Here is a 13,448-nt window from a genome sequence, read left to right as displayed (position 1 = left end):
TTTCATTTGGTGAGGGAGGTGTATGGGCCAGGACTTGAGCCTGGGTCTTCCAAATGAGGGGTGGCCACTCATACCACAGACGTAACCGTACATGCTGGCCTAGCGTCTAATAGATCCTCAAGTTGAATTGCATCGCCTACAAGAGATACAGACCTTGATTTGGCAGGGAATAATGGACAAACCAATGCAAAAGTAAACAGAGCAAAAGACAAGTAAATAAAAAACTTCAAATGACTGAAGGAAACCAAAGTGCAAAATAATTGCATCAAGATAATCAAATGCCCCAAACACAACAATCACAAAGCATGTGTACATCCAGCATAACAGCCCAGCCAAATGACCAAATCAAAATTTCAGAGGGGTCACAGAATATGGAAAAATTATTCAAGGATATTTATAAAGAAATAAAGGGGGCGGGCCGCGGTGGCTCAGCGGGCAAGAGTGCTTGCCTGCCGTGCCGGAGGACCCCGGTTCGATTCCCGGCCCCAGCCCATGTAACAAACAAACAAAAAACAAAATATAATAAAACAAGAAAATGTTTAAAAATGTTTCCCTTTCTTCCTCCCTTCCTTCCTTCTCTGTCTTTCCTTCCTTTCCTCCCTCTCTCTTTAAAAAAAAAAAAAAAGAAATAAAGGATATCAGGAAGGCACTAGAGGAGCATAAAGAATTCAAAAGGTTAAAAAGAAAAATGGCAAATCTCACAGAAATGAAAGTAAGAGTAGATAAAATTAGAAACACACTAGAGATGTGACAGCAGATTCAAAGAAGTAGAGAGAAGAATAAGTGAGCTAGAAGACAGAACAATTGAAGCAAGGTGCACAAAATACAAATGACAAGAAAGACGGGAAAAAAAAAAAAAAGGGAACTGGATCATAGGGAAATGATGGCCAGTAAGAGGCACACAAATATAAAAGTCACTGGTGTCCCAGATATATCCCAGAGTAATTAGGACAGTGAATAAAGAAGTGCTCACAAAGTTCCCTGAGGGGAATGGGAAGAAAGGAGGGAAATATTCAACTTCCCCATTTGGAGAGTTTCTGATATTCTTGCAAGCAGTGGGGACAACAAAATCAAAAGGCCTAGCCCTTGTTCTTGGGGTTTGCCCCCATGAAACTTATTTCTGCAAAGCACAGGCTAAACCTACTTAAAATTAGGACTGAGAGTCAGCCCCAGAGAACCTCTTTTGTTGCTCAGTATGGCCTCTCTCTCTAAGCCAACTCTGCAGGTGAACTCACTGCCCTCCCTCCTATGTGTGACATAACTCCCAGGGGTGTAAATCTCCTGGAAACGTGGGACAGAAATCCTGGGATGAGCTGTGGTATCGAGGGACTGAGAAAGTCTTCTTGACAAAAAGGGCGAAGACAGAAACGAGACCAAATAAAGTTTCAGTGGCTGAGAGATTTCACAGAGTCAAGAGGTTATCTTGGAGGTTATTCTTATGCATTATATAGATATCCCATTTTAGTTTATGGTGTATTGGAGCGACAGGAGGGAAGCAACTGAAACTGTTGAGCTGTGTTCCAGTAGCCTTTTTTTTTTTTTTAATAAAACCAACCAATATACAACACGAACATTCTTAACATATGAACATTCCATACTTTCTGTGTAATCAATGGCTCACAATATCATCACACAGTTGAATATTCACCACTATGATAATTTCTCAGAACATTTACATCACTCTGGAAAAAGAAATAAAAAGAAAAAGTTCACACATACCATATCACACCCCCTACATCTCCATCTCATTGACCACTAGCATTTCCCTCTACCCAATTTATTTTAACATTTGCTCCCCCTATTTATTTTGAATCCATATTTTTTTTATTTTTTGGCATCTGTCCAAACCATAGATAAAAGGAGCATCAGAACAAAGTTTTCACAATCACACACTTTGTGAAAGCTATACATTATACAATCATCTTAAAGAAACATGGCAACTGGAACACAGCTCTACAATTTCAGGCACTTCCTTCTAGCCTCTCTAATACACCTTAAACTAAAAAGGGGTTATCTATAAAATGCATAAGAAAAACTCCAGAATAATCTCTCAACTCTATTTGAAATCGCTCAGCCACTGACACTTTATTTTGTCTCATTTCTCTCTTCCCCCTTTCAGTCAAGAAGGTTTTCTCAATCCCTTGATACTGAGTCTCAGCTCATTCAAGGATTTCCGTCCCACGTTGCCAGGGAGGTTTACACCCTGGGAGTCATGTCCCATGTAGAGAGGAGGAGGGAGGGCAGTGAGTTTGCTTGCTGTGTTGGCTGAGAAAGAGAGGCTACATCTGAGCAACAAAAGAGGTTCTCTGGGGTTGACTCTTAAGCCTAATTTTAAGTAGGCTTGGCTTATCTTTTGTGGGGATAAGTTTCATGTGAACAAACCCCAAGATTGAGGGTTTGGCCCACTGATTTTGTGGTCCTCACTGCTTGCAAGAATATCAGGCCTTCTCCAACTGGGGAAGTTGAATTTTCCCTTTTTCTCATGATTCCTCCAAGGGGACTTTGCAAATACTTTTTTATTTATTCACTGTTCAAATCACTCTGGGATTTATCAGGGTATCACTTAAGACAAACTTATGAAATCTCATGCCCTATTCAAGGTTCTATGTACTTAAGGTGTTCAATTATATAAGGAGATGCACTAGTCATCAATTTTGTACCAAATAAACAATTTCTCATTGGAAACCATGGAGGCAAGAAGACAGTGGAATGACTTAAAGTGCTAGACGTAAATAACAGCCAACAGAGAATTCTATATCCAGAAAACTTTCAAAAATTATGAAGAAAAGACATTCCCAGATAAACAACAGCTGCGGGATTGTGTGGTTTGGGATACAAACATTTAATATTCGACAAGAATATATATAAAGGTAAAAGGAAAGACAGGTAAAGAAACATAGTTTGTGTATATTACTGTTGTGATCCATGCAAATGATATTGTTATAAATATAAGATTTTAAATATTAGCCCTATGGTAACTAAAAAGAAAATACTAGAGAAAATGCCAGCTCTTAGAGAGAGAAACTGGAGTACAGGTTGCCAGTGGCAGAGGCCAGGAGAAATGTGGAGTTAATAATGCAAAATAAGTATACGGTTTCTGTTGAGGAGCTGGTGAATGTTAGTAATGGAAGGCGCTGAGAGTACCACAACATAGTGAATGTAATTAATACCACTGAATGGTATGCTTGGAAGTAGCTGAGATGGGAAAGTTCATGTTGCCTATATACTCCAAAAAAAAAAAAAAGAGGGAAAGAAAAAAGCAACTAAAGAGATAATAATTAAAGGCAATACATGATCCTGGACAGGATCTTACAAGGGAGGTAAGAAAGCTAAAAAGGACATTACTGTGACATATGTAAAGTTGACTCTTTAAAGCTAGTGGAAGGACAGGAAAGAGCAAAGAGATTAAAAGTATGGGGGGGGGCTTTGAAAGGGTGAAGGCAATACATTTAAATATAGGGTGGAATACGGTGGCTTAGCAGGCAGAGTTCTCGCCTGCCATGCCGGAGACCCAGGTTTGATTCCTGGTGCCTGCCCATGTAAAAGTCCTAAGCCCTGGTTTCATGAATGCAATCCTATCTAGAAATAGGGCCTTTGAAGATGTTATTAGTTAAGATAAGGCCAAGGGTGGGCCCTAATATGATATAACCAGTGTCCTTACCAAGAAGAAATTTGGACACAGAAACAGAGAAGACAGTCATATGATGGAGGCAGAGATTGAGTTATGCTATAAATCAAAGAATGCCGTGCACTGCCGGCAAGCAGTGGCCAGAAATCTACAGATGTTCAAGGAAGCACAGTCTTGCTAACACCTTGATTCAGACTTCTAGCTTCCAGAACTGTGAGACAATCAATTTCTGTGTTTTAGGCCACCCAGTTTGTGGTATTTGTGGCACAGTAGCCCTACGAAACTAACCTAAGTGGAATATTAGTCAACAATATATGGGAGTGAACTAATGACATGTACTTCAATTTGGATGAACCTCAAAAGTACTATGCTAAGTAAAAGACATAAAAAACTACATAGTATATGATTCCATATATATATATATATGAAATTTCTAGAAAAGACAAAACTATATAGACAGGAAGCAGATCCATGGTTGCCTGAGACTGTGGGTGGGAATGGAGATTGACTTCAAATTGACCCATTGGAATTTTAAGATGATAAAAAGCATTCTAAAACTGGATTATGGTGATGGGTGTACAACTAAAAACCAATGACTTGTACACTTACAATGGATGAATTTTATGGTATGTAAATTATATCAATATAAACCTGTGGGTTTTTTGTTTTTGTTTTTAAATCTAGGGCTCCCAGGTTGCTTCCTTGATAAATGAACTATGAACTTTTGATAAGAAGGGAGGATGAGAAGAGTATGGAAGTGAGAGATAGGAAAGACTGAAGGAAGTTTTGAAAGGCTGAGTTGCCACAATTCTAAAGTTTGACATTTCACTACTGCCTTGCTATTGGAATACCAGATTGGGAAGACAACGTATGTGGGAGAATGAGAAGGCTCTGTCACAAGGTACTTATACAAAGATCCAAGGCTAATATATCTACCTTTAACCTCATGGCAAATTGCAAAGATAAGTAGCATGACTGTCCTTACCTATTAAAAGCCAACTCATCAGGCTGCCTCTAAATGCATATTTTCATCTTCAAGGCTACCCTCTATGTTCATATTTCATAGGATCATTTAAATCTGATTTTACCCACCTGAAGTGGTTTTGGGAGAGAGGAGAGAAGGGGAGTGAAACAAAATAATTTATCCTAAGTTTTGCATCCCTGGGAATGCTGCCTTAGCAGCAATCTTCTGAGACAATATTAGAATAGTTCTGAGGATATTTTTTTCCAAAAACTTTTTAACTTACTTAAGTATATAAAAAAAAATCTGTGGATTATAAATCTATGGTTTTTAACACTATTTTCCATGCCTATAAATGTTAAGGAGGAAAATGTACTATATTTTCAATTAAGCTATTGGAATTATTTTATAACTAAAACTGTTCTTATATAAGCAAAACACCTGATTCTTAAGACACTTATTTGCTGAAAGGAGAATTAAGAGTGTAAATGACAGAAGCCTCCTGAGACCTACATGTCAACCAGAGCCTCTAGCAGAGAGCCCTCTGTTATGGTGCATCTTGGGACCAGAGAGAGGAGAGGAGAGAAATGGATATGGAGTTTACTGCCTCATGTTGCAGGGGGGGACTTAAAACTTCTTGCAATGTAGTGCTGTAAACTTATGCCTAAGCACCTTCAGAGGTTTAAATGTATTGCCTTCATCCTTTCAAAGCCCCCCCCCCCCCCCCCGCCCAATAATTTTAATCTCTCTACTCTTTCCCGTCCTTCCACTAGCTTTAAAGAGTCAACTTTAAAGGGCATTTCAACACGATAGAGTTCCCAAGAGCTGAGAATGGATGAACCAGATTCACTCTGTGGTTTACTTTTCTGTTGATCCCTTATATGTACTTGTTATTCTCTCAGCAGACATGAAAGCCAATTTTATATAGGCCACATACTTGTTTTGGAGTGCAGGGCTGGAAAGAAGTCTTAAAGTTGACTAAAACAATTATAGCCAGGTACTGCGTAGAATTCTCAGGAGAGAGATAAAGCAGCAAGAGGCAATCCACTGGTGATTAGGCAGCTCTGAATTAACAGTGCTATGAAATGTGAAATAATAAAAAATGGGGGTTCACTCCAGCTTTCCTCAAATTCCACTCCCTGAACAATTTTCAATTGTTTTCTCTTTTCATATCTGCTGCATACAAAGTGTACAAGACTTGGGTCATTCACACAGGCTTCCAAAATTAGGAAGGGAAAAATAAGAAACATCAAGAAGGGTTGCCTAATTTTTACATTAATTACTGATAGGCTGCTTTCTTATAAGCAATATTAGTTTGGCTGATAATTTGCATATTACTAACAAAAAATAATCAGTGACGCCTTCTATTTCATATCTCTGGTCCTTGTTTTGCAGTGGTAATCTCAGAACTTTAGAATGGAAGAGACCTAGAGGATCACAGAGCCCAAATCACCTAAAGTTTAAACCATACCACATTCTTCCCAATCATTCATTTATATATGTAAGCACCTACTATGTGCTAGTCACTGTTCTAGGAATTAGTGATACAGCAGCAAAACAAAATGGTGAAAAGCCCTGATTTCATGAAGCTTACATTACATCATCACCATTACTACCATTACACGCTGCTTGAACACTAAGAAAACAGAAAACAAAGAACCTTCTTAGTCTAGCTGAGAATTCAAGACATGCCCAATGATGCAAATCTCTGCAAGCCTCAATTTCACATCTAATAACTGCCTTACCTACTTTATAAGGTTGAGAGAGGATATGTGAAAGGGTTTAGAAAACTATAAATTATTGCTAATCCTACCACTACAATGGGTTATGTAGAATAAGTGTCTACAACAGCACAAGTAGTAAGTGGTGCTATAGCAGTTTAGAGAAAGGTCGGCTAATACGTTAGTCGGTTGATCTGGGAATACTTCCTGTAGGATATGAGAATTTAATTGGATCTTGAAAGACAGTAGGATATAATTAAATAGAGCTGGTAAACTGAAAAAAAGAAAAGGGGGGAAGACATACAGCAGAGCAATATATGAGTGAAACCATAGCCAAGAAGGAGAAAATAACTGCACCAATTAGGCTGGAATACACCTTGGAGGACAGGAGTTTTTCGTAAAGGGCAACTAGTAAGTAGCTAAAGGATCAAAGTCCAAATGGAGTAAACCCCAAGATTTATTTGTAAGCATCCAGGTGGTCCTGGTGGGGCTACTGATTATGGTATTTTGCTTTCTTGACCAAAGAGTATACCTGTGATTCAAGCTAGCCCAAAATCCTTTGGAGAAATTTGATATATGGATATTTTGGATCTTGCATCATATGGATATATACCTGGGGCTGCCAGTGACATCTTTTCCATCATGAAAGAATTTGCCTAAGAATGAAGCTAATGAGGGTGGGGGATTGGGAGGAGGACAAAGGGGAGAAAGGGAAAACGGGAGAGAAGGAGAAAGATGAAGAGGGTGAAAAAGAGAAAGAAAAAAGCAAAGAGGAGAGAGCATGAGAAAAGAGAGACTTGTGTGGTAAGCAATACTCTAAAAGCTTGGCATGTTTAAAAAGAAATCTAGCCATACACAGCCTGCAGAATATATAACTGTACAATGTCTAGTTCTTATAATGGTAGATTATAAGTCAGGGAAATCTCTAAAAAGTAAGAAATATACATTTTATCTTGAGCCACATGAAGGTTTCTATTCTGTCCTGTAAAGAAACCTAAATTTGAAAGAAATATACTGTAAAAGACGGAAAACTGAACTGCAAATCAGGGGATTCAAGTTCTAATCACTGCTCTGCCACTTAACTTTGTGTATGACCTTGAGACATTTAGCACCATATACTACTCACCTAAGAGTTAAACAAAAGGATAGGGTTGTGTTATATAATTTTTAAAACACATTTTAATTCTAAAATTCATTCTGACCACTTTGGCTTACCCATTCATCTTTATATCCTTCAGTACCTGGTAAAATATAACTTACATATAAATACTTAGCAGTTATTAGACAGATGGGAGGACGTGGTCATTCGCTTAAGCCAGAAAAATTACACAACTCAAAGAACAAACCACAGTGTTCTTGGGAAGGTTCACACAAAGCATATGGAAGAGGAGGAGAGGAAAAGGCAGTAACAATGGGATAAATCCTTTTCATATTTTTATAAATAAAATATTTTAAAATAAGATGTTTTGACAGGATTAATTTATTTGGCTCAGTTCTTGAATCATAAAAACACAAATGTAATAATTCAGCCCTACCTGGGAGAGAAATTTACCAGAAAAAAATAGAATACACATTTTTTTGACGCTCTGAGGTTGAAGCCAGGATTCTATGTGTAACTTACTCAACAGTACTGTAGGCAACAACCATATCAAAACCTAGACTTTGGCTACCTTCAAGAATAGTTTTCTCTCTTTTCCCCTTTATAATATTAGAATATTAATTAATTAATATAATAAGAATATTAATTATTATTTAATATTCTAGTGCAGCAACTAACAGACTCTATAGTAGAGTTTAAACAATAAAAAGATAAATGGGTAGGTAGATAGGCAGGTAGGTAGGTAAAGCAAGTGAATAAGCATGGGTGTCAGTACCAGAAAAGATATTTGAGTTCTTGAACCTGCTCTGCCACAGTAGAGCTCAGTAAGTCTCAGTAATGATTTTAGTCTTAGTAATGCTCTCTAAGGATACTTGTTCAGTTCTAAAATTGCAAGACTAGCTTGTAATTCTATCAATAATCTTATATTCCATTAAAGTACTAGAAGTTCAATCTTCGAATTACTTCCTGGGTAGAGAAGGTACACCTACATCTATTTCAAAGCTAATAAAAACAATTTGTTTAGGACTTCAGCAAGACAAATGTTTCTCTCAGAATAATAATCCAAATTTCAGATGTTAATCTAAGACCCTTCCTTACCCATCAAAATGAACCCATACTACTATCTCCTCATAATATTTAATCACTGTGTAGCACAAAATAGCATTCAATTAACAAATTGCCGTCAAAATTACCCCGAGGCCAATTTTCTGGACTGAAAGATTTAAGCTAATAAATTCCTACTAAACACCAAACTTCTTGGAAAATGATTTGCATTTAGTATGAAAAGTATAAGGAATCCCCAAATATTTCAGACAATAGCCTATCATTTTTACTTTAAAAGTTTCAGTGACTCTGCTTCTATTTCTTATCCTCTGGCATTCTTACAGAAATACAGTTTTAAATCAATGAAGTAGGTACATTTTTCTTTTCTGGAAAAAGAACATGCAACTCCTAGTTTTAAGATGCAAAAGGCCATGATTTTCTACACTCCGGTGGCTCTGAGCACAGCCTAGAGCCACTCTCTCAGGAGAAACATTCAACACAGCAAGTCTGCTGCCAACAGTGTTATTAATGAGCATTGTGACAGAGGCTCACTCCCACATTTCCATGCTGCTGACCTAGATTTCGTTCTTAAAACTCCACAGCAAAAGCAGGCAGACAATTTTGCAGGAACAAAACCTTTTAGATGAAATGCTTTTAGCATAATTGCAACATACTCAGACCATTTCAATAAAAGTGAAAAATGAACTTCAAAACGACAATCAATTTACAAATTGCAATGGAAACAACCCTTACACCACCATTAGCTTTCCCTAGATACCCTGTTTTTCCTATAAAAGTAAAGTGGGAAAAGACACAGGCCAGTTTCTATTTCTGTGAAATTGAAAGCATTTAACAGAAAAGGCAATTAGCTAAATATTAAAAGTATCAATTAAATAGCATTTCTATTCTCAAAGCTAGATACTAAATCTACCAGATTCAATCCGTGTGCAAGCTAGACGAAGGATTTTAATATTACAAAGAACAAAAAGTTTATTAATATGGTTTGGGATTCTGAGATAACCTTTCAGAAACTACCATGTCAGCGTTTTGATGTCATTTCAAAGAATATCTATAGTTTCCTGAAAGAAAAAAACTATCAAACTAATCTTACCTTTTCTAACAAGATATATGTGTAAAAAACAGATTTTCTTCATATATTTCAACTCAAACAACATATTGTATCAGATTAAATATAAAAGCAGATATGAGAATCTGGCTGTCCTCCATTAAACCAGACATTAAGAAGATTTACAAAAAAGCAAAACAATGCTACCTTTCTTACTAAACTGTTTAGTTTTTGAAAATATGCTTCTCATTAAAAATGTTGTTACCACTAAAGAGTAGGATAGAAAGATTAGTGGTGATTGTGGAGTTATACAGAGAAGGTAGGGTTTAACAAACAAGTATGACTGCTGAATCATTAAACTAGTATTTCTTTTAGTCTCCAGCATCTTAGAACAGCTAGAAGTAAAAACCTAAAATTGTGGAATTGTAACCTATACCAAACTCTGAAATCTGTCTACAACTAACTGTTGTGCTGTGCTTTGAAATTTATTGCTTTTTTGTATATACGTTATTTTTCACACACAAAAAAAAGTCAATTGTGATGATAAAAAAAAATATTTATTCCTTTTAGCCTCCTATATTGTGGAACAGCTAGAAGGAGAAATCTGAGAAGATGGTATGGAAGCCCATTACAAACTCTGGGATCTGTCCTGTAATTACCTGTTGAAGAGTGCTTTGAAAACTACTGCTTTTTTCTTTCTTTGCTTTGTATATAATATACAATTAAAAAAAGTTTTAAAAATATTATTTGTGGGTTTATTATTTTGACTTAAAAATAAATTAATAAATATTTGTAAAGTTTCTGTTTTAATTTCTAATTTGACATACTGTTATACAACCCACAGAAGCAAAATTTCGTTGAGGTCATCAATATTTTTTAAACAGCTTTACTGAGGTACAATCATCATTAATAATAAGCTATATATATTTAAAGTATACAATTTGATAAATTTTGACATATGTATATTATCACGAGAGTGAACATATTCGCCACCCCAAAAGTTTCTTAATTTTTAAGCATGTAAAGTTGTCCTGATACCAAAAAGTTTGAGAAGTGTTAACTCAGAAGAGTATTCAGAGACATTCCTCCCTCTAGAGAATACTCTGGAGAGTCAAATAAAAGGATAAAGAAGCAGAAAAAGAACATATATTGAGGCAGAAGACTCAAGTTCTTAAGTCCTAGCTTTTTGGACAGTTCTTGTTTAACTCATTTAATCCCTCTGAGGCTCAATAGTTTCATTTATATAATGAAGGAGTTGTACTAGTATCTTATTGGTAAGCATCTTTCCAGCTCTAAATGCCCATTAGTCCACAGCCCTATATACTATATATACTGTAGGCTCACTGTGTAACTATCACTCTTCTAGGCCCTCACAGTTAGGAAGTCCAAGACAAAGTTCACTATGATTTTCTATCCTTTAATTTTTTTTTTCTTTTTGTACAAGAAACACAGCCATGTAAGAAATGAGGACAAACAAAATACAGTATCTCATTTAAGGGCTAAACTCTATCAGGCAGATGTTTAAAGGATATGGAAATAAGAAGTAAGGAAATTAATGATGGTAAGGGATTTCAGAGAAAAAATAGGGGAAAATTTCTGAATATATTTTCAATTACTGTTGGTATTGTAAGTGACTCATGAGAATGTCTTAGATTATTATTACAAAGGTAAAACAAAAGTGACAAGAGAAACAATATGTATAACTGTATACAAAGAGTATAATAATGCAATTGTGGCAAAATAGTATCAATTGGTAAACGTGTAAGAACATACAAGGGTGCTTTGTTCCATTTGTGTAACTTTTCTGTAAATTCAAAATCATTTCAAAATAAAGTTAAAAAGTGACAGGAGAAAGTTAACTCCTTTCCCAGATTTCCAGCTAACTCCATTTTTGTAACAACATAGATTTAAATGTTCAGCTCCAACTACGTTAAAGTCTCTCTCCTCTTAAAATAGGCAAAAATCCCACCAATCATTCCTGATTTGAAATTAACAATATTTGACATCCCTAAAATGAGATGGGAAGACTTTTTTAAGCTTTCAGAACTCTTAACTATATTTGAAAACGCTGAAGCATTGAAGGAGGCGTCCAGCAAGGAAAGATGACTAAGTTAATACTGACTTCTTACTGGTTCACTGCAAAACAAACCAGTATGCTTGTCTTTGAAATGTTCTAAAAGATCACAGTATGCATGTTTTGCTCCAAGAGGAAATTTTGGAGGATGCTTCCTAGAGTGGGAATAAGGGCAGGATGCCACCGTGAGGCCTTCACACAAGCTAAACTGGCAGTAGTTAAGCTGTGAAGTAAACATTATCCTACTTGCAGCAATTTCTTCTATCTCCTGTGATATTCAATGAATATCATACTGAATGTACACTTTCCCTACAAAAATGTATCTCTACAATTTCCTTTCCCATTCTGCACAGAGGCTACTACATATACTCTCCCCTTCAGCCCCTCCAGTCCAACACATAATCTCTTACTTTACAGAAAAATATCTTTCAACTGTCCCTCTCTTCTACCCTAAATTCATCTACATCTGAATCCAACATTAAATCTTTCCTTCCTATTTATAAAGGAGGTATAATCCTCCACCTTTAATTATTTTTAGATTTGAAAAAAAAAAAGCAAAATTTACAAAGAATACAAGAAAATTACAGAGAATACGAGAATTACATTATCATTTTCCTTTCCCAGGGCAGCACTTAAGTAGCTACTCACCTCCCTTGCCATCCTTTCCTCCTACCTCCTAGATTTGCTTTTTTATTCCTTCTCATTTCTTCCCTCCAGTTATAAGCAAAATCACCAGCATTTTTGAAACACAAAATCCGAATCATATTAAATAATTAGATTACAAGAAATTTAGATTCTAATTTGAATAAAAACCATCTGTTTAAAAAATTATGAGATAACTGGGGAGAGCATCTGGAAATCAAATACTGACTGGCTATCTATAAAATGGAACTGTTATTTGTGTGCTTTTGCACATTTGCCTGTGTGATAATGGTAATGCAGTTATATCTTTAAAAGACAGCATTTTTAAGAGATACATACTGAAATAAATATTTTTTAAAAACACTCACAGTGGGATAATGGGGGTAAGCAGAGAATAGATAAAATAAGATTGCCCATGGAGTACTCAAACAACCTACATTTCTCTGCCTCTAGTCTGACCCACATCCTAACATAAAACATGTTTCTATAACTCCCTGGCTTACAACTCTTCAATGTTTACACATAACCTACAGATTATGGGGTAAATTTATGTGACATAAGATTCTTTGTAAGCTAGTCTTAAATAACATTTCAACTTCATTAATCATGAGTCCACCTCATGTACCCCACTTTACAACTAACCAAACTATTCCTCATCCACATCCCTCTATACTTTTCTATAAACTGCACCTAGAATACTTTACTTACCTGCTCCAACACTATTTTCCTACCCAAGGATTGATTCTTCTTTAAGACCAGGTTTGAATTAATTAATTTTTTAATTAATTAGAGTCAACCTCTCTAACTAATATTTGTACCGCCCTACTCAAACCCAGGGACTCTTCCTTCAGTGTTCTCACGGCAACCTGTGCACACACATAAATACTTCAATATGATTTGGCTTATCACTCTATGGTGTCCACTTAAGAACCATGACTGTGCCTTTCCATTCAGTATTTCCAGCACCACAAATAGCTCATGACACCTAGCTAGTGTCCAATAAACAGCTGGGAAATGACCAAATGAAAGTAATTTGCAGGAAAAAAAATTAATCTGGAGATAAAATGTATCACACTCTGGTCAGTCTTTCTTGAAGACACAATCTATGAATTAAGATTCCACTTTACGCAAATAAAATTGTTAAAAAATTAACAGAGAGAAAGAAGTGCTAGAGAAAATGTGGAGAAAGTGATGTATCTATTTACTGTTGGTA

The 13,448-nt window shown here is 36.0% G+C and overlaps 2 protein-coding genes across 12 annotated transcripts in view; one reads left to right on the top strand and one right to left on the bottom strand.

Moving 5' to 3' along the window:
• LOC143657255 (microtubule-associated protein 4-like) overlaps positions 1-13,448 on the bottom strand; it is a 286,603-nt gene that overhangs the window by 101,801 nt on the left and 171,354 nt on the right. The window lies entirely within an intron of this gene.
• LOC143657737 (sperm-associated antigen 1-like) overlaps positions 1-13,448 on the top strand; it is a 32,837-nt gene that overhangs the window by 722 nt on the left and 18,667 nt on the right.

This window comes from Tamandua tetradactyla, chromosome 15 (assembly GCF_023851605.1).
Source record: "Tamandua tetradactyla isolate mTamTet1 chromosome 15, mTamTet1.pri, whole genome shotgun sequence".
In the NCBI taxonomy this organism is placed as follows: domain Eukaryota; kingdom Metazoa; phylum Chordata; class Mammalia; order Pilosa; family Myrmecophagidae; genus Tamandua; species Tamandua tetradactyla.
This window is presented reverse-complemented; position numbering and strand designations above follow the sequence as displayed.